Below are 22,816 nucleotides of genomic sequence, written 5' to 3' on the forward strand. Positions count from 1 at the left end.
ATTTGGAGTAAATTCCCAACATGGCCAATAAAAAGTTAAACTAGCCATGAAAGAATCACTATTACATAAAGGATGATTAAAAAAGAGACTGCATCCATTATATCATTTATTACCAAGTTTATTCATGTTTTAGGCTTTCAAAATGACTCTCTTATGATCTTTAAAAGCTATAAATACATATTTGCCATCTGTTTTTATCATTTTTAACATGTAACCTTTAAATAATGTGGGAAAATATCGGGCACCACTACTTTCCATAACTATTGCAAACAATAGGAAATTGAGTTTTTCAGGGATTCTGTAACCTGAGCAATGATCAAACACTGAAAAGCCTCATTCTAGTCACTTTTCAGAATTCAAGTAGAGTCTTTCAAAGATTCTGGAAAGGTGAGTGGCTTTTGAGACAAAATGTTTGGATCCCCCAAACTGTGTTGGGTTTCTCATCACTGTCATGAGAAAGGTTGATACAGACTTTTGGAAACAAAAGCAAAGACAGAACCAACAGAGACTTGAATGTCTTTTCTTCTCTGTAGTGAGACAGCATACAAGAACTCTGAGGTTAACATGGGCTTCTCGAGTTACAAGCTATTAGCTTGAGGAAAGCAAAGTCACTCCACCATTCTTATTGTTTAACTGTGTCTTTATTACCTGAACACTGTCAAAGTTAGTGTCAAAATCTATTACACTTCTTGGGAAGCAGCATAATCCCATTAGTGGGTATCAGGGCCTGATGTGATTATAACATAAAGGTATTCATGTTGAATAAGTAAAACTGTTATTTATCATCATTAAATTATACTAGTTGAACACTAAAGTGACAATGTCATAAGACAGAACTCTTAATTAGAGAATTACATTGCATTTGAATCAAGCTTTGATTCTGGCAAAAATCAGTAAATTTGATCACAAACCACTATAGTTTTTATTAACGGAATTGAAAAATACTTGATCAATTGATATGGAGAATTTTAATCTTGATAAAAATTTTACATTTGTACAATTTTACATCTGAACAATGACCTGGAATAGAAACTGTTGTGTTGCTAAGGAGATCCAGGTTTTTGAGGTTTTCAAGGCTGTGCTCTAAATGGCTGGAGAGGCGAGGAACAGGGGCCCAGGGAAATGACGAGCCCTTCTGACACAATGGTGGCTGCTTAGGAGGATTCGAGGTAAAAGGTTACCCTTTATTTATCATATTCCAATTTAAAGTACTTTTATGTAGGTAATATGTACAAGAAATCATACAATAAAAATACTTATAAAGGAGAATTAAGAAGCTATGAAAATAAGTTAGAAATCCTGGAAGAGAAATAATAGAATTACAGAAATTACAACCTTGAGATCTGGGGAAAACTAGAATAGAAAGATTCTAATGAATTACAATAGAACACAAAACACAGATCAAGAGAGCACACACACACACACACGCACACACGCACACACGCACACACAAACACACACATACACATGAGCGGAATTAGAAATTGGAAGATCCCAAAACTTTTTCTTATAGGTTATGGAAGACAGGACAGATTAGGATACAGTGGTCGTGATCTAAATCAAATTCAATGGTTAGGTTCAATGTTGACTTTATGGAAAAATTTGATTCAGTTTGTGACCAATTTGGTTTGTGACCAGAATCATGGAAAGATTGAATTTATGAACCAAGATACCAATATATTTGTTACCTGTTGCTGTGTAACAAATTCCCATAAATATAACATTTCACTTTCTAAGGGTTAGGAATCACAGCATGCTGTGTGTGTGAGTGTGTGTGTGTGTGTGTGTGTGTGTGTTTAAAACACAGTTTCACTGTGCATTTCAGGCTGATCTTGAACTCACTGTGTAGCCAAACCAGCCTCAAACTCACAGAGATCCTCCTGCCTCAGCCTCCAGAATTCTGAGGTTACAGGCATGTGCTACCAAGCTCTGCTCAGAGCAAAGCGTTAATAGTTTGTCTGGTTCAAGGGCCTCACAAGACCGTTCTCAGTGTCAGCCAAGGCTAAAGTTTTGTCTGAAGGTTCAGGAGGAGAAGATTCATTTCAAGCTCACAGAGCTGTTGACACAGTGTGTTCTCAAGAACTGCTGGACTCAGGGCCTGTGTTCCTACCTGGCTGGAGGTCACCTTTGTCCTGACATGGGTCTTTGTAATGTAGCAACTCGTTTCATCAGAGCTAACAAAGGAAAAATCTTCTAGTAATATAAATAGTACTATTTTATGTAACTTAATTATGAAAGAAACATTGCTTTACCTTTGCCATATTCCATTGATTTAAAACAAATAGTCTCGTCCAAACCTCCAAACAGATGATCACATAAAAGTATGACTACCATGATTCTGAACTAGATCAGAGGCCAGAAAATATGTGTTGTTGTTATTTTACCATAAAGGACATTATTATGAAAATTAATAAAACCTTATAGATTTTTAGATTAAATAACAGTATTATGTCTATCTTATTTTTGATAATTACACTGACTTTGATCATTGTACTGTAAGTAGGCCAGAAAATATTCCTATCAATAGTACTAAAAAATAGCTTCATAGATATATGTGAGATTTTTGTACAATTCTTCCAAGTTTTCCATAAGTATCAATTTATTTTCGAAAAAGTGTCTATAGACAATGCATATTTCAATAATATTCTTTACAGAAAAATGTATATTTAATATATATTTCATAATATTCTTTACAGCAAAAAAATCACATATAAATGTACACTTACTGAAAATCAGAGATGATAAAGTGGAGTCACTGAGCTTGGAGAATTCGTACTGTACTTTGCTATGAAAAAAGCACATCTAACCCCCAGCTGGAGATGTTGGATTAAAGTTTACTGTGATTGCTGTTGCTTGAATATAAGCAATTTTAAAGTACATATCTAATGTGAAGTAGAAGTGAGTGGATCATGAAAAGAAATGATTTCAGAAGCAAGTCCAAGCGGCTAAGAAGAGGGAGTTCTTGTGTGAGAGCTAATCCCTGACCACAGGATGGCATGACATCTCATTTTCATACAGAGAGGGAATATCTGGTATAATGCAAGTAGTTTAGTGAATGTTCTGTATAAATGCATGTATTTTAGTGAATTTTGTTAGAAGGAGAGAAGCGCTTTTCTTGCAGCTTCTATTTTCTCAACTAAAATTGAACAAGGCCAGGAATGCTGGCAATTTAAGGTCACTTCAGAGAAAGAAACCGAACTGTAAAAAAGAAAAACTTAGAGGAAGAAAGTTATAATGCAATAAAAAATATACATTTATAGGGCTGGGGATTTAGCTCAGCGGCATAAGCACCTGCCTTGCAAGCAGGCGGTCGTGAGTTCGATCCCTGGTACCGATAAAAATGAGAAAGACAAAAAAAAAATGTACATTTATAAGTGAACATAAAGCTACCTTACTTTTGGGAGGAAAAAACTATATTTGATTTTTATTATCAAATGCCTGTAAGGAGAAAGAAAGCTTATGAGGACAAAGCTCTGTATATATTTTACAGTCTGGGGAGTTTTATATATCTGAGCTTGGAAGGGTGAGTGATTCTTTACTTTCATCCTTGCCAAAACATTTACTGCTTCTGGGTTTTAAAATGCTTTAAAAACTAAACTCAGCAAGGAAAAAAAAATGTGGCCAAAATATATTGCAGAAATTAAATAGAACTAGTCAAATTTCTTATTATGTATATTATTTAATGTAGCCTTCTTATGCAATAAGTGTACCATGCATAACTGAAATACTACTGTTATGTTTTAGCAGTATGGGTGTAGGTAAGGATTGTTAGAACTCAGCCCCTTAATACGAGTCATCTTTGCCAAAGCATGCTTAGTCATAATTTAAGTTCCCCATGGTTTTGTTGTTATGCCCATGTAAATGTACTTGAGAAGATACTTACTAGCCAAAGGAAAGAGCTAAGTACCTATTAGCCTATTTCTGAAGAAAAACTTGTAAATTAGTCACACTGTGCCAGCATTTCTCAGTAAAAATAGTGAGAAAACACTAGAATTTCACAAAGATGCTTCTTACCCATTGATTTCATCCAAAAGAAGACCTAACGAAGTGCTTTTCACTTCAGTTTCCTTTAAACCATCTAATGATGGTTCAAAGACTGTGATACTAGACATATATTATTATTTAATTTAAGTTTGAATATTTAAAGTTAAATAAAAGGAAAAGTAGTTTTTCCCTTGCACTTACCATATTTCTGGTAAGTGCAAAATGTGGCTGTCAGTTGCCACACTGGAAGATGCAGAATAGAACATTCCACCATCTCAGAAAGTTCTATGAGGAAGCATAGGTCTACATCATAAGGAGCCCTTGGGACTTGTCCTGTACTTAACACTGCTTCTGGTTCGAGGGATATTAAAAAGAAATATGAACTTTTGATATGACCTCAGAACCACTATGGTCTTCAAACTGACCCAAATTGGAGCTCTGGACTTTCCCAGTCTGAACCTGACTTGGTATGTACCCACATCAACCATCAGAGTTTAGGAGTAACATGAAGCCATACCAACCTCAAATGATATATTAATGCTCGGGAAGGTTTTTTAAAGTCATGAAATGCTATATAAAAATAAAATATTTCCTTAATCAATTGCTTTTACTTTGTTGTGGGATCTTCCTAGAGTACTAGTACTCAATACTAGACTCAGTAGCTTGAGATAAATACAGAAAGCGTGAAGGCAGATCAAAAGAAAAATGAAAAAGATGGTAAGTAAACTATTATGGCTAACAAAACATGTCACTTATCCTGGAACATTTTACAATTATCTTCAAGAATCAAAGGACATATTTTATGGAGAATTATATTCAGATACTTTGAAAGGTACTGTGGATAGAATAGAAGAGTTAATAACACAAAAGTAAATTTTCTGACGAGGGTGGCTTATGTTGGAGGAGGTTTTAAATCACTTAAGAAAGCTTTTCTGGAAGCATTTGAAACCAGAAATGATTTCATGCAAAACGTTTTCTAGTCACTGACTCCTTGTGAGAGACACATTCAGATACAGTTCCTTATGCATATATTTTCATGTTTTGTACTTATGTAAATCTGGTCATACCTGGTTAGCCTGGGGATTGATTCTGGCTCAGATCTAGCCTTCCATATTCAGAGCAGAACAAATACAAAAGCTCCATCTAACAGACACCCTACGCTGGGAGTGTTTATGAAGGCTAAGGTCACACTGCCTTCCTAGACCAAGCTCTTCCTTTTCTTGTAACGTTCCATTATTTTTATTATAGAGCCATGCCTCCTTTACTCTACATAGCCTAGGATTAGTTAACCAGTGTCTCCCTGGTCTTTCATCACAGTGATGGGTTCAGAAATAACTAGTAGCCCAAGTCAATTCAGTGAGACTCATTCCCTGATGTTTTTATTCCCTGAATTGTTGGGGGCAGAGAATCTCTCCTTGGGATGTATGTGGAGTATGACATTATAAGCCTGATCCTTGTGATGTGGGCCACTGAGTATTAGCACTGAGAGTATTAGCAGAATAGGGCTCCATTCAGATTCTCCAGGGCAAAAGCGCTTGGTCTTGTGCCAGGAAACAAACAGCTAAAACTGCTGAGAAACCCATAAAGCCCCATATAGCACTGGGGAATGAGGGAGGCCAAAGACAGGAGCCACCCAGACCTTCAGGCTAACTCCCCATCTACAGCACCCTAACGTCCCCATTCACACTCCCTGGCCTTGGTGCAGGTCTCTGGGACAAATGAGCACTCTGCTCCTAAACAGGTGTCTCTGATATCACTGCTCCATGCCTTTTCACTGCTAAACATTCACTGAAAAGTTTCAGCTGCTTATGTTCCTTCTCTGATTTGACCTTTGCATATTTTCTTTCTTTACAATCATTTTAATTTGGTTTCAGGAAGAACATAGATGTGTGTGGTGAGTCCATAGCTTTTACACAATTTTATGGGAAGAAAAAAGAAAAATACCTACAAAGAAGAAAAAAGAACAAAGGAAAAGGGAAGAAAATTAAAACAAGATAAAGGGCCTACCAGCTGTTGTCATCAACAAATAGCCAGGGCTGCGATGCTGTTCCCGGAGTGGCTCTGGAAACCCACCATGACCTTGTGTACCCAGAGGAACGTTTGGTGAGTTGGAGGCCAGTTCTCTATGGTATGCCAGGGAGTCAGGCTGCAGATGTTTGTATCTGCAATTTTCTCCTAGCCCCAAGAAAGTCATAGATAAAATTGGCTATTTTGTTTCAGAGTTTGGGGTGGATTTCAAGTCTTTGTGGTATTTTTGTTTATACACTTAACAAATAGTTAATAAGCAACTAATAGGCACACAGAATTATGTTATATAATAAAATGTGGTAACAAAATCCCAAGGTAAACTGTAGCTCGAAAAATACAAGAAGGGAATGAATTCTGAAAGATGAGGGCAGGGCAGGGAAACAGATGAAGGTGGCTGGGCGAGGCTGTGGTTACGTGCTAAGAAGGAAGTGTTTGGGGGCAGTCAGCCCTCTGCTGCCAGAATGGAACTCTGGTGTTTTCAACTGTCCTTTAGAATTCCATTTCAGTAGCATGATTAGTCTTGAAGGGATTTAACCAGCTTTGAGGGTGGAAGAACTGGTCTGGTAAAAGGTGTCATTGTGAAAAATACATAATTTCACTCTCTGCTTGACCTATAATCTACAATTTTTTGGCTCTTAGTTTCCTCATTTATACTTTCTAAGGTTGCATCCAGTTTTAAAATTTTTTTCCAGTTTTAAAATTTTAGTATTTAAACCCAAATTCTGTCTTCTGGGTAATTTTCTCATTGTTTTCCTATTTATCCCAAACCATCAAATTTTTCATCTTCATCTTCTTTTTGTTTTTTTTTGTTTTTTCTTGCCCTGATTTGGAATTCTACATTCCTTGTTTCAGTTCCTACCCTAAACAAATTTCTTCTTCCCAGTTTATTTTTAAGATTGAAGTAGCATTCAAGTGAGTGTAGCACACATAAAATTAGAAAAGAAAAGAGTGTGAATTTTTTTTTGTTATAGGAAATTATTTGTATCCAGAATATACCAAATCCTCTCAAATATTTAAGTGGAATTACATTATTTTTCCTTACAAAATCTTGCAATGAGATTTTTTGCCTGATCTAAATGAATCATTCAACTGTTACAATAATCATAGCCCTCCTCAGCTGAGAAAACTCTTGAGGTTGTTTCACTGTTTAGAGACAGAGTCTTGCTATGTAGTGCAGATTAGCCCTGAACTCACTATGTAGCCCAGCCTGGCCTCAAATTCTTGGTGATCCTCCAGCCCCAACCTCCTGAGTGCTGCGATTACAGGCATGTGCCACTATGCCTGGTGGTTTCTTAATATTGAAATATAATTTAGAATCTTTTATTCCTCATATAATTTGGATGTCAATCTCTAAATTTTGTTGTACTTCATAATCAAAAAGAAGATTAATTTGTGGCTCTTTGAGTGGTCTAAAATTCATTTTTAGTCTCCAAATATTATAATTTTCCAGGTTTTTACCCAAGTAACATTATAATTAATGTCATAATATTCATATAAATAATGTCATAAAATTCACTGAAAAATAGTGCAATGTAAGCAGGGCTTCCCATCTTTTCCACATTTAACACACGTGAACAATGGTAATATAGCATTTGTATAGCATGGTAGCACACGTTTTGGAGGCTTCTCTGAGCCTGAGGCAACAGATTTTTTTAACTAGGAGTAAAAAGAACTTAAGGGGCTGGGGCTTTAGCTCAGTAAGTGCCTGCCAGGCAAGCGTGAGGTTGTGAGTTTAATCTCTGGTACAAAAAAAAAAGAACCTGATGAGTGTCAGCATTTCAGCACTCTAGTGACAAACTCCAGACACCCCAGTAAGTGAGCTGTGGGGCACAGCATAGACTTTGATTCAAAAGTTGCCTAAAATTCCTTCCCAATCCTTTTCCTCATGAGCACACCTATGCCTTCCTTCGTCCTCAACCCCACAAACTGTGTTTTTGTCCAAGGTAGGCTAAATATGAGTGACTTCATTTTTATATTTGCTTACTGGCTTTTAAAATATCAAAAGAAAATAAAAATATAATATTACTATTTTATATTAGAGTAGTATTGTTGCACCATAGTTTATGAATTTAGAGGCAGAACTATTATGAAGAGTTGGCAATAAAATTGCCAGTGGAGTGGGCACATTCTCAGAGTGTTATTACCATGTGACTTGAGCTGTATATATAACCATATGTAATCAAGATCCAACCAAGGCATTATAAATTCAGGGAAAAATGTCTGGATTGCTGTAACACCTAGGAAATTAATAAAATTTTCTTTTTATAATCTCCTACTGAAATGATTTATAGAAGATGTTAGGAGAATTAAAGTCGATGCTAATTGTCTGTATTGTTCAATAAGATTATCTTGAAATAATTTTCATTTTATAAAACTAAAGAAATAAAAGTAAAATGATGAAGACCTGTAGTATGTAAAGTACATTCTTTCCTTTTGTATGAATTAATGTTATAATAAAAAATAAATATACAATTATGAACTTTCAATACAATAAGTGAAGGAAGATCCACAGTAACTTTCTCAAGTCACTTATTCAAATACCTTTTTACTTTATAGGATAAAACACATATTTTGATTTTTAAAAACATATAATGATGGCTGTAATATATTAACTTCTGTGTACTAGACTCCATTCTAAAACTCCAGGCATATCTACTCTTCATAACAATATATGGGTCAGCAAGTTTACATTCACTATGAAACTTTAAGTGGTCAGTGTGAGGACACATAGAAAGTGACCAGAAGAGGCAGTGCAAGTTTAACAGGCTGGATTATCTCATTCCAATGCCCCTGAACTCGATCATAGTTTAGGCCCAACCACGGCAAAAAAATAAGGTATTAGATCAGCTTACTCTACTAATTTAGCATGATAAATTGAATGATCAAATTCTAAACTTTGTTCCACATAGCATACCCTGAGGTTTTAAAATTCTTGGTCTAATCCCATATAAATTAAGTTACATTGTTTAGTGAAAGTGGGGAGAATCCAGCATCAGTATTTTTAAAGATCCTGATGTAATTCTAATTGTAGAATTGAGGTACATTGACCAATGAGATTTTGGATGGGTTCGCTTAAAGTTGGTCCTAGAATCCTAAATTTTACTTAGAAGAAATCATTGCACTACAGATTCTAGAGCTAGGCATTCCGATGCAGTGCATGACTACTCCAAGTTTTCTCCTTCCTTCTTGCCCAACATGTGCACTGATAATCATTGGAATATTACAGGTGGACAGTGTAATGGTAGCAATATTTTTAAAGCACTGTAGCAGTGTTGTCTAAGCATACAGAAAGGAGAGTGTTGGGCAGTTAGCAATTATTTAGATAGCGCTCAACATTAGAAAAATTAGGCTCTCCAAATTGATTTGGGAACCTTGTTATACTACTTGGCTTTCTTCCATAATCAAATTAGTCATCAAATTACCTCTTTATTTATTCTGTGTACGTGTGTCATGAATAAAAACACTCACTGAAAAACAAAATTTTCCTTTTTGTTCTATTTTGGAGAAGGTAAGAATTTAAAAGAATCCTGCAAGTCATCTAGACCAACCCTTTTAGTTTAAAAGCTGAGGGCAGAAGCCCCAGACTGTGGCCTTATACAAACAGCAAAGCAACTGAGAATCTCAGAGCTGCCTGCCACAGCATACTGTCACAGGAAGTAGCCCAGGAGATGACACAGTACCAAGCAGGGATGATTGGGAGACTTGGCAGTGGCAGTCTCTCAAGGGAGAAGCACGTGATTCTGATACAATGTTTTGCTCTGTTGGGTAGGTGATGCATTGGGCCTGGTTTGATATTAATATAGAAAAATAAACATAGAAAGTTATCTAGCAGAACTCTTTGCAAATTAGCTGTACGATAGATGATTTGGCTTTCTTGTGATAATTTAATGACTTTCCTGGTAAGGTGACAATTGAAAGTCTTCTCACAGATTTTAGAGTTAGAGTGCTACACTCCTTTCTTGAGCTCAGTTTCTAAGTCTGGGACACCTATTTACAGGTCTGGAGGATTTGTGACCTCAACATTGTTGAGGTCTCTGAATCATTCTTGATTTTGTTTGTTTGTTGTCACTCAGAGAAATTTAGAGGAACTGTCCAAGGAAGATATGGCATCAGCCCTGACAAAGCTTCTTAGGGTTCCCACCTCTGATTCTTTACCCCATAATTATATTGTAATACCTAATACATATTGGTTACCCATATTTAATAACTTGGTATTTTTAAAATGTACAAGCCTTTATTTATTTTTTGAGGCAAAGTCTTTCTATGTAGCCCAGGTTGGCCTCCAACTGTTGGCAATCTTCCTACCTCAGCCTCCTGAGTGCTGGGATTGTAGGTGTGCACATAATGCCCAGCAAAAATACAACTATTATTCTAACAGCATTTGTATAGAGTAGAAAAAGAAACAGCAGCCACCCCAAATTAAGATTTCTTCTTGAAAAAAAAAGGAGAAACTTACTATGTCATAACATGGCTAAATAAAAACTCATTCAACAAAACAGTTCACTAATGACAACAGGTGCATTTCATTACCGTGCAAAAATGCTTCATTTCCTGCCCATGTTAAATATTGGAGGTCAGCACTATTGCATTATTATAAGGGCTGCATTAATGCTTCATGAAATACTAGTCAGCTCTATTGCAAGGCCAATCATAGGATTTGTTTGTATTCAACTCTTTATGAGCAAATCCCCTGACTTCTCTTTCAGGGCCAACCAACACTGCTTTCTCAAAATGTACCTGGATTATTTGATTTGTATACACTTTGCATTGGCTCCATAAATGTATGCTGCTTAGGATGCTGGAAACAAAAAGGTAGGTCGCTTTTCTATATCTGTATTTAGTTATTTCTTAATCCCTATAAATTGTCCTCTCTTAAATTTCCATCTACCCCTGTATCTAAAGCACTAACAGAAATCTTAGCCATCTCCAATTTAGAAACTTAGATTTCTTAGAAGCTTCTTCTCCAACTTAGAAGCTACAAATTAGAAGCTTCTTATAGATTGAAAAATATATATTCCACCCCTCAAAAGACCGATATCTCTAAATCTTGTGAAATTTTGTATTCGTCCATTTTAAACCCATCCCTTCCCATACCACAATATTCCCTTGGGTTCCATGCATTTGTATGAAGCAGGAAGGAAACATAGGTATTAAAACAGATGACTCAAGCTTGTATCTGTTTTATAGAGGAGCTGCCTGCATGGTGGCTTTTTTTGTTTAGCTCATTCAATTATATGAAGGTAGAGATCATATGCCTAGGGCTCAATTGCTATTATAATGGTTAAAACTACAAAAATAAAATAAAATTCATTTTATAATTAAGGATTCAAAATATTTTTCTTTTGGGAGTCCAGACAGACAAAGGATTGAGGATTCTAGAATAGAAGTAGAAGCTCTAGCTACAAGAAAAAGTTACATAGATGGCCAAAAATGCTTGAAGGAAAAATGACAATATTGCCTTGGTAAGGAGAGCTATAGGGCTTTAGGAAGGGTAATACCTGTGGAAGAGAGAGGTTTGGGGAACAATTTTTTCTGGTCACAGGCAGTTCTTTCATGCATCATTTTCTAATGAAGTATATAAAAATACAGGCCATTCATACTAATGGCAACAAGGAAAGACAGTTAACTTCTGTAAATTACTAAGGTAATTAAAAGGAAGGACGTTATCTTAAAGCATGAGCTGGGAAGTGAGAGGGCACTAGAGAAATGAGCTGTCATCATACTAAGTAAAAACTATCTATCATTGTCAGAGGTACCAGTACAAATATGTCAGAGAAACACTTCATACAGATAGAGAGAGAAGTCCTTCATCCCAAGAGAAGGTTCCAGCTGGTACTGACAGGAGAATGATTACCAATGTCAGGCCACACCCATTTGGGGAGACTAAAAGCCTGGCACACTCTGTCCCAAGAGAGAGCACATCCACAGATTCCTTTCTCTTCAAAATCCTGTCAGGCTTCAAGAGTTTTGGAGCACAGGCAGGTTCTCGGCGTTGTTCACTCAGTTGTAGAGATGCTCATCCGAAGACCTCTTTCTTTCCCTTTTTGTCCTTTCTTTGTTTTTTGGCTTCAGAAAAAACATATGGCTATAGGAAACATGAGCTATCATTTGAAGAAGTCACATCCCAATTTTTTCTAAATTTTTAAATGGAAACTGGCAGTATTTATCAAACAAGGAAGTGAATTGCAACCATAGTATAGCTTTTAAAATTGTTTATTGTCTGTACTCCAAATAAAATGTAACAAGAATTTTATTTTTATTGGTCTGTTATAGCCAATACCCAGAAAAAAATATCTAGGTGATAGATACCAAAAACTTTTCACTAAATTGGGACAAATTATGATGATATGGCCTTACTATTCTCACCCCATGCAGATATTTATTAAATAAAACAGATTCATTTTGCATGCTTTGGTGAATGCAGGAACAAAAGGAGGGCCATGACACAGGTCAAAGGTGACACTACAGGAGCCATGAATAGAAATAGGAACTAAGAACTAAAGAGGGAGCTGGAATTCTAAGTGATAGAAAACCAAGAAAACAAGGCACATGACTGGGATAAGGGCATGCTTTCCTTCCAACAGCATATAAGATGGAGGCCCTAGCTTCCTTCATAGGATTGAGGGAAAGTTCACTCTGAAAGGCAGGAGAATATAAAAGATTGAATAAATTATGAAACCATTCCTCTATCTGGAAAGCCCTTTTTAGTCTAGATCTTTGTCTCAGCCTGAACCTTAGGACCAGAAACAGGGGACTTCTAGAAAGATGGCAGAGAAGTAGGCAGCCTCAAATCAGCCTCTCCAAGACTTAGAATCCAGACAACTTGAGAAAGAAAATAAGGAGGAAAGTGGATCTTGGGACCCAGGAAGAATCTGAAGGCAAAATTGGACTCTACAGAATTAAGGAAATGGGTACAGTGCAGAAAATCAAGGTGCAATCTGTACTTTTCCCTGGCTCCTGACTCATGTTAAGATAAAGGAAGATCAAATCTACACAGACACAGGGCAAGAAGGCAACTCAGTGTTTTCAAGGAGGCCTGCACCAGTGGAACAGAGCAGTGCGTGCCATCACTGCAGTGATTAGTGAGTGACTCCAATGCGAGAGTCCCTCATAAGCCCTGGAGAGAATACCTGGTCAGACACCATTTTAGGGAGGGGCCAACTGAACCTGGGACTCAGCGCAGCCACAGGTTGGCTTCATCTCAGGGCTCCCAGCATTAAACTGCCACAGAGTCTAAGTGAAGGATGACCACAGAAAATCTCCATGGTCAGGAAGCTGGGGTCAGTTCAGTAAGAGACACCCAGAGAGTTATAAAATAGTGACTCAGGCCTCACTCCTATGATCAGAGGCCAGATTTAACCTGAATTTCTGCAGATTTGAAAGTCCCAGAATTTCCATCCCATCATAACCCTACAGCTAGCTTGCTGGGATTAAATATGGATATGGGCTCTAACTGCCTCCTGTCTACCAATGAGAGCAGATTCACTCCTTGAATTGGATTTAGCCACAAAACTATAGGCCCCAAAAGATAATCACAGATTTGAAATCACAGAGAAATTTTTTTCAATTTTTGAGCTTTTGTAAACTTTTGTTTACTTCTTTTTAATTTTAGATTGCTTGATTTTGGGTGAATGTGAACATTGTTTTTAGTATTTTGTTTTGATTTGTTTTGCTTTGTTCTTTTTTTGTTGTTTGTTTGTTTTCTCCTTCCCTTCCTTCCATGTCATCTTCACCAGTTTCCAGAGGCCTGGGTAATCTTCCTCTATCCTGTGACCTTGTTACTAAACTCTTTTTCTTCCTTTGGTTCTCTGTTTTTCCTCTACTGCCTTTAAAATTTTCTCTCCTTGAAGTAAAATCCCATTATTGAGCAGATATTTACTGTGTATAATTTTCCAATTTGTTTCAGATTTTGTTCAATTGGTATAAATCTTGTACTTAGGCTTAAAGGTGACAAATACTAGTTTCCACAGTTTTTTATTGTCCAATATGTGATGCATTCTATTATTATTACTTGACTGTATGACTTTAGCCATGGTGACATAGTTGTTTTGATCAATTGGTTTTCCTTCTATACCAATATCTAGATTTTCCCAGGGTTATAAACAATATGGCAGTCCAATACCAAAGAACTAGGAGCTAGGCTAGACAGGCTACAACGTGGCATTCTTAATAAACAGACGAGGCAGGATCTTAGGAAAGACTCAAACACAAAATTGGTGATACCCAGAATACATCTCTGAAAAATATTTATTATCTTAAGAGGGCTCAATACTAATAATAAAGCTAGCTAAAATAAGTGATTTACAAGTTTCAGTGCAGAAAACAAATAAGCAAACAAAAAATACAAAAAAACGAGAAAACAAGGGTGTAAGACACAATTCAATATCCCCTACTTGCACGAGGCAAACCCAGGGCAAGTTGAATGGCAGAAATTGAAGTAACAAAACACATAAATGTCTCTTGATAAAACCAAAACAAGTAATTACACAGATAATTAAAGAGATTACTACTATAATGAAGAAAATATTTAGTGAATCTAGAGTAGAAACTGATTTAAAAAGGGGGGGATGCATGAAAAATATGCATGCTCAACATGGAAAAGAACTGGGTACCATAAAACAGACTCAAATAGAAATTCAGGAAATTAAAATTTCTATTGAAAGTATATACATCAGTGTTAACAAATGAGAAGACAAACTATCAGAGCTAAAATATAAATGAGACATACAGAACTTCAGATAACCATGATCAGAAAAAAAAAAAAAAAGCCACTACACCAAGGCATATAATAGTCAATATTTTAAAAATTTAACACAAGAACAGAATATTAAAAGCTGTTAGAGAATAGAAACAAAGCACCTAGAAAGGAAAACCATCAGAACTACAGCAGACTTTTAACACAAGCCTTTAAGTCAAAGAGCTTAGACCAAAGTATTTCAATCTAAAAGAAAACAACCTCCAACCCAGATTGATGTACTTCACCAAGTTATCTTTCAAAATAAAGAACACCTAGAGAAATTCATAACCACTAAACTATCACTCCAAAAATTCCTGAAGACTCTTCTACAAAAAGAAAATAAGGTAACAATTCTAAGAATCCCAAGAGAATAAATTTGCAGGCAAAGCAAATAATTAAATAGAAGGGAAAGAAAGAAAATCAAAAACAGGAAAACAATATAATGACAAGAATAAGTCAATACCTGCAGTAATAACCATCAATGTGAGTGGTCTCAATTCACCAATTAAAATAAACAAATTAGAACACTAGAAATAAGAAACAAGATCCATCAGTATTCTGCATACAAGAAAGACATTTAACTCAAAAAGAAATTCATAGACTGAAGCTCAAAAGAAGGAACACAATACTCCACAAGATAAGCAGGGATAGTCATTCTGTTTGCAAAGTGGATTTCAAACTGAGACTCACCAAGCAGACAAAGATGGTCAGTACATACTTGTTAAGAGAACAATCCAGGAAGAAGCAATAACAATCATAAAATATGTGTACCAAACACCAATTACATAAAACAAACACTAATGGAAATGAAGTATCAGATAAGCACTAATACAATTATAATGGGGGACATCAATACCCCACTATCACAAAAATAGACAGACTAACTGGACAAAAGATCAACAAATAAATAACAGAGCTGAATGAAATCTCAAAACCAGAAACCTAATAACCATCCCTGTTTCTTAGATAAAGGCTCACAAGCAAATTTTACTCTGTGCTTTGTTAGTTTTTAAAACTAGATGAATACACTCACACACCATGAATTAATGATAAAGAGTAAAGTTCCACTAGGATTTCCACGAAGATTTATTTTTTCTTTATTTTAAATTGACAATAATTGTATATACTATGCAGTTATGTTGTGCAATGTAATGTTTTGATCTGTATTTATAGTGTAGAATGATTAAGTCAGTCACTGATCTTCACAAGTGTTCTGAATTCCACGGTACTGATCTAGGTCCTGTCTGCCTCTTGGCTCAGCAGTATTAATATAATCCTGCCTTTGTCCTTTCGAATTTGAATTAGTTATTGGCCTTTATTCATTAGATCTTGACTATTTCCAAAGGCCTATCTTGTGCTCATTATTCTGATTTTAAGATAAAATTTAGTGTCCAAGATGCTCATCCTTGTCAATTTGACCCCAGGTATCATTTACTAGATTGAACTCAAATTCTCTATATGGTAAGAGTTGAGGGCAAAGTTAAAAATATCACAGGATTAAAGAAGATACAGGTAAACACTAAACAAAGTCTGATTGGTATTCAACAGAATTTATTGAATATTTTATTTACTAAGTATTATGATAATTGCTGTTATTGTTTGCCTTAAGATTTCTTAGCACTTGCCTTGATGATATCTATTATTTTTCTTTTGTCAGTGAGCTGTTTGGTCTAGCATAGTGGGCTTAACTTTTCCTATTCTCCTTGATCTTGGGAAAGTCTTAGTAATTTGTTTCCTTGTTTCATTGAAGTTGTCTGTTGACTTTTGTCACTTAAGACACAGTCTCTGTTGACTTTTTTTGTTTATAAAACAGTCTCTCTCTCTCTCTCTCTCTCTCTCTCTCTCTCTCTCTCTCTCTCTCTTCCTTGAAGATGCAATACATTTCTACCCTTTATTATTCTGGGAGTGCTTCTTCTTCATAGACTTAAGTAGCAACATATTTGGATAATCTGCAATTCAGCATTTCTATTCCATTCATCTTGCATGTAATTATGATTATATTCTAACCCCATAAGGATGGTGTTATGGTTTGGATGTACTCCCCCAAAGTGGGGCTGGGACTAGACATGAAGTCATGGTCAGCAGGCAGTGGTGCTGTGAGGAGGTAACGGAACATATAAGAAATTAGGCTTAATGGGCAGGAAGTGGGCTGAGTGGGTGTGTGCACCTGAGGAGGACATTGGTACCTCAGCCTTTTCTACCTTCTCCGTCTCCATTGAGGTCAGCAGCTTTACTCCATCATACACTTTCCACCATAAAGTTCTGTCTTGCTACAAGTTCAAAACAATGGTGCAAAGAGACCATATGCTGACATCTCTGAAACTGTGAGGCAAAATAAATCTTTCCTCCTTTAAGCAGGTATTTTGTTACAGTAATGAAAAGCTGAAATATATAAATGTCTATATTTGGATTGTTTTAAAGTCAAAAGATTTGGTAAGATCACTCAAGTGTATTATATACTTAGAAAAGAAATTCTTGAGATTCAAATCTTGAATGTTTAAAGATCGAGTAGATAAGAAGGAGCTATCAAAGGAGACAGAGAAGATCCAGTCATGGGCAAGAGAAAAGATGAAAAGAAAGAATATCTTAGCAGCAAAAAGACAAGAAAAGAAGGAAGAACTCAGTCATGCTCAATGCAAAAAAATAGGTCACTCCAATCAGAATAGGGAGAGGACCACTGAATTTATCAACCTGGAGATTTCCACATGAAGGGGAAGAGTAAGTGGGGACAGAAGCCACACAAATTTGGAGAATGCTTGGATGGTAAGGAAAGGGAAACAGCATGAAGGAACAACTTCCCAGAGAATTTTGCAGTGATAGCCAAAATACATAGCAGAAAGGAGCATGGTATTTGTGAGTAAAAGGTAAGAGTCTTTATTTTTGCAGTTACTATGTACAATCATCAGAGAATGAGTACATGCTGGTTAGAATAAGAGATTTGTGATAGAGGGGGATGAAACAATTGAAAAATCAAAGTTCTTGAGATGGCAAAAGAAGAGACTCAGAACTCAAGAGCTGGTATAAGCCTTTAAGAAGAAGCTGAATGCTGCTCTCAGCTTAACAGGAGAGAACATGGAGAAATTCAGTTCAATTCCCAGTAGGAAGAGAGATTTTCTGGTGGAGAAACTGATGAAATTATTAACTGTTAGTTTCCAATTAGTTTGAATAAAATCTTGATTTCATTATCCCTAGTAAGAAGTTTAGAAGAGATAGGAGAGAAAACAGAAGAATGAGACTACCAGATGGCATAGAGAATTCATACGATTTGTATGGTCATGTACTTAAAATCAAATTCTTGGCATGATTATCTTCTGTGCATGCATGCTTGTGTGTGCATTTGTGTGTATGTGTGTAATGGAGGGAGCATGTATCACAGTGAATAGTAACAAGCTAGCTACCATTTTATTTCATAGACGTACAAGGAAAGGCTTTTAGATGATTTGAGCAAACCTAGACAATAGTCTCTAAGCATTCTATAGAAAATAATTACAAATCCCTTAGGTAAGAGCATGCTTTTTATTTTTAAACTATCCAGCAAGCCAATGGAAGACAGTTTTGAAAGATGAGCAATAAAGGAATAAGATGGTGAAGGGTAGATTTTCAGTGTTACACATGAGAATAAATTAAATAATGTTAAATATGCAAGTGGCCTAACTTAAAATTAAAATGGACTTTAGAGATCATTCAGTTCAAAATTTTTAAAAAGAGAGTCTGGGTAATTTCCAAAGTAATAAAATGAGCTAATAGAATATCCAAATCTGGAATTTATATCAACTAGTCCCAATCTAATTTTCTTTCTTGATCCTGCTCGCCTTCTGCTCTTTCTGCTTTTGCTATCTTCTGTCACCTTGAACTTTTGCCTTTTAGTTATGTCACCCTGCTTTGGAGCCAGCTGATTGTAGACTGAAACCTCCACAAACTGTGAGCTAAAAAGAAAGAAAGTAAAGCCAACAGGACCTTCTGACATCCCCTCCCCTCTTCCTACTGTGTTGGGAGCCACTGAAACTGGAAATTGACCACATGTGCAAGGCTGGAGCATGACCATCCCAAGAACAAAGAGCGCCCAGGGCAAGCCATGTGAAGAAGCTGCTTCAGCCCAGAAAACACCCAGCTGGTGCTGAGATCCTGGAGTTGAGTACACCTCTAGTTTCTGTGATTTCTTACTGAGAGCTGCAAAGGATCCTCAGACACCCTTAAGCATCGCAATGGAGCAGCCGTGAACCACTGCCAGTCCTCCATGCAATTTTGCCTTGTAGCCAAATGAGTATGAACTGAAATCTCCAAACTATAAGAAATAATCCTTCTTGGGTCGGGTCCAGAAGAACATGGCAGATGGATAGCAGCAGCCTCTGAGGCTCTCTGAGAAACTGCACTTGAAATCTAGGAATGGTGCTGGGCAGGAAGTCCCAGGCAAGAGGGGATATTCTTTGCTGACCCAGGAATGAACTAAATTAAGAGAAACCATCTGGAAATGCAATCCCGGTGATACAGCAGGTACAGATAAGGACTCAGCACGGAAGCCAGACCCGTGCCACTGGAAACTTCGATTTGAATTACCTGCAGCCGCTGTTGCGTCCCAGTCGGCACAGCAGGGAGAGAGGTGCAAAAGCTTGGAGAGTGGGAAGCATTGAAAGGAGTTGGGAGTGGGACTGGCTGGGTGCCCTGCATCAACCAGCAGTGAGTGAGCAGATCAGGACCCTTCCATAGAGAAGGAGGCTTCAACAGAGGACATACTCAGACCGGGCAGACTTCCCAGAACAAGATGCTGCAGTGACTTCAGTCACATATCCCCCTCTCAAGTGGGATTGGTGGGGAGTGCCTGGCCTACGAGACGCCGCTGGCTGAGACCCAATAGGCTAGCCCAACTCAGGTCCCAGCGCCTGGAGGTGCACCCTAGTGGTGAAGCCTTCATAGGTTGACCTGGAGGGGCAGGCCTGGCATAGACTGCCCAGGTCTGTGTCTCCCTGCTGCCACTGCGGTGGGTGGGAACACCTAGCCAGCGCAATTCAAACAGACTGTGACCAACAGGGAAGGAAGCTGGGCCTCCTATACATGTTTAACTATAAGAAACAAAGAATATGGGAAGAGGGAGCAACAAGAAACGGTCCTCAGGCCCCAATCCTGAGAAACATGCAATAGCAGACATGGCACCAATAGACATAAAACGCTATCTCCAGAGCCTCATAGACGAGTTCAGGAATGAAGTTATTAATGACCTGAAGCAAGACATAAGCAGAATAGTTAGAGAAATGCTAAGCATTGCCCAAGAAAAAACAGATGGTGGAACGGAAGAACAGAAAAAAAGGGGAGAATTGTTTGATGGAGAAGATAGAGAAAACATAGAATACATAAAGCAGGTTCAAAGAGATTACCAGGAAATTAAAAACTCTATCGAAAACTGGCATAACAGCTTGAAAGAAACTAAGGACAGATTATCTGAACTGGAGGGCAGATTTGTAATATGGGAGCATGAAATGAAAAACTTCTTAAAAATAACAACAACAACAAAAAAAAAAAAACCAAACAGCAACAATACAAAAACTAGAAGATGATAAGAGGATCTATAACTTAAGAATTAAGAACATAAGAGAAGAAGTAGGGACACAAACAAATGGACTACAAAAGCTTTTCACAGAAATAATCCAAGAGAATTTCCCTAATTTGGTAAATGGTAAAGATACTCAGATATATGAGGCGTCAGGACTCCAGCCACCTCCAACCCAAATAGAGCTATACCCAGGCATATAATAATCAAAATTCCAGAAATCCAATATAATAACAGAATATTAAAAGCCGTCAGAGACAAGAAACAGATCACTTACAATGGAACACCCATCAGAATTACAGCAGACTTCTCGGCACAAGCCATCAAATCATGAAAAGCATGGGGGGGGGGAAATAATTCAAGCTTTGAAAGATAATAACCTCCAGCCAAGATTGATATATCCTGCACAACTGTCGCTAGAAATTGATGGAAAAACAAGGTGCTTCCAGGATAAAGAGGAACTAGGGGAATTTGCAACCACTAATTCAACTCTACAGAGAATACTGCAGGATAGTCTAAAAAAGGAAAACACCAAGATTCTAGAAAGAGTGGCAGAGAGGCCACAATGAATGGAGCAGAAAACAAAATGAAGAAGACAAACTGACAACAAATGACAGAAAAACAGCTCAACAGAAATGAGGCAGAGAAGATCAGAAGGTAGGAACAGCAATTTTGGAGAAAACAAAACATCATAATAGCTAGTGCTGATTTAGTATCCTCTTGTTTTGAAGTCTCATCAAACGTGTATACTTTTGTCTCCATTGGTCTTAAGAGGTTATTGGATTTTATTATATATGATAATATAAGCAAAAACTTTTATAGACAAGGAGTTTATGTAGAAACCATTGTTCATCTTCTGTTAATTGGTTCTGAATACCCTGTAATAATGTCATTCTCTTAAATGGTTTTATAGTGTCTTGATATGTTTGGTGCTACAGTATAAGAAGTTATACTCAAAGATTTCAAGGAAAGAGACACTATGGTAACTATTTTTATGTCAGGATATCTTGTGGTGAAACACTATTTTGCTTAAATGGTTATGATTTGACCTGCGCTGTTCTGTTGTTATGCTCTCTTTTATCTCAATCCCCCTTTTTAAAATTATTTACTTTTTTAGTTAAGGGAAAAATAAATAAAAAATAGCAGGATACATTATAGTAACCTACTTCGATTTCCTATTAACTTCATTTGAAATCCTGTATTGCCCTGACCATCTTGTTTTGACTGATTTTCTCTATTCTGCTTTGCTTGATAGTACCAAGTTGGAAAGTATAGGCATAACTGTGAAAACAATAAGAATCATTATGACGCCCATTCTGGTTGACTATTATTTTCTTTTAAAATCCCGTAATGTCTCCAATGCTTTGGTTTTATTCTTTACTGTTTAGTTCAATTTTATTATAACTGCCAATTCTTCTTAAAATAGCAAGAGGCAATATGGTAATCATTGTTGATCACCTTATATTTTGTTTTTACATTATCTATTATGTCCATCCTTTTGATTTGACTGACTCTGTTCTGATATGTCGCATTTGGTTTTACTCTCTTCAAAAAAAGTAATAAGAACTGTGGGAGTAATAAAACTCAAAATGTGTAATTGTCATTGTACAAAAGAAAAGAAAGTGCTCTAAAGGTTATAACTGCATACATGTTTAAGTGTATAAGATAGATAACCATATTACTGAGTGTGTTTTGGATCATTGAACAAAACTGTTTGCACTCTCACTGTTTGAAAGTCCACTTTATATGCTTCAATTTTGTAACTTGAACAACTATTTCTAAGATGAGAATATGTAATCTATTAACTAGTGATTTCTTACTGCTTATTTTTTAAATTTTGTATTACTTGTACCCTTTTTTGTTTTTTTTTTCCTTTTTATCCTTAAATTAAAAAAAATTTCTTTCTTTCTTCTATATCCATCTTATTTTCTGAAAAGACTGTAGCATCTTACAATAGATGAGGGAAAAAATCCTGTTGAAACAATATTCGGTGATTAAAATTGTTTGAATTTTCCTACTCTGAAATAAAACATTCTGATTAATTAGACATGTGATTTTTAAGAATTTGGTACCTGTCAATCAGCTTATATTCTATATGATAGGTTTCTAATCAACAATGTCATGATGGGCTTTTTCAAGAAGTTTGTGTTACTAGCAGAATCAAAGGAAAAACTGTATTTGAAAGGACAGGAAACAGGTTGGCTCACAAGATTTCAGCAGTAACAACTCTCACAGAATGACCCCCATCCCCATGTGTTTCTCGGTGAGATTCAGGATTATGAAGAAAGATTTTGACCAAAAAAAAAATACAGGTTTCCCACTCTAAACACAAAGGTCAGTTAATCTTGCACTCTGTGATAAGGAATCTTATCTCTATTTCACTGAGATTAAAGCTGCGGGTTACAGAGGTTAGTAACATCCCTAGGTTACAGAACTAGAAAATGACTTTGAAGTGTCTAATGATTTCTCTTGGCTCACCCCAAGGCTTTGTCTTGTTTTATGAGTGCTTTCCTTCCTACATG

At 36.5% G+C, this 22,816-nt stretch overlaps 1 long non-coding RNA gene across 1 annotated transcript; it reads left to right on the forward strand.

Moving 5' to 3' along the window:
• Nucleotides 1-6,018: 6,018 nt before the first annotated feature.
• LOC134472690 (uncharacterized) lies at nucleotides 6,019-22,291 on the forward strand. Its single transcript, XR_010042621.1, has 3 exons — nucleotides 6,019-6,087; nucleotides 10,719-10,824; nucleotides 18,617-22,291. It is a non-coding gene; the product is annotated as an uncharacterized LOC134472690 (long non-coding RNA).
• Nucleotides 22,292-22,816: the final 525 nt, after the last annotated feature.

Source organism: Cavia porcellus, unplaced genomic scaffold, assembly GCF_034190915.1.
Source record: "Cavia porcellus strain 051 isolate PalLab524CR breed Dunkin Hartley unplaced genomic scaffold, mCavPor4.1 scaffold_2, whole genome shotgun sequence".
NCBI lineage: Eukaryota > Metazoa > Chordata > Mammalia > Rodentia > Caviidae > Cavia > Cavia porcellus.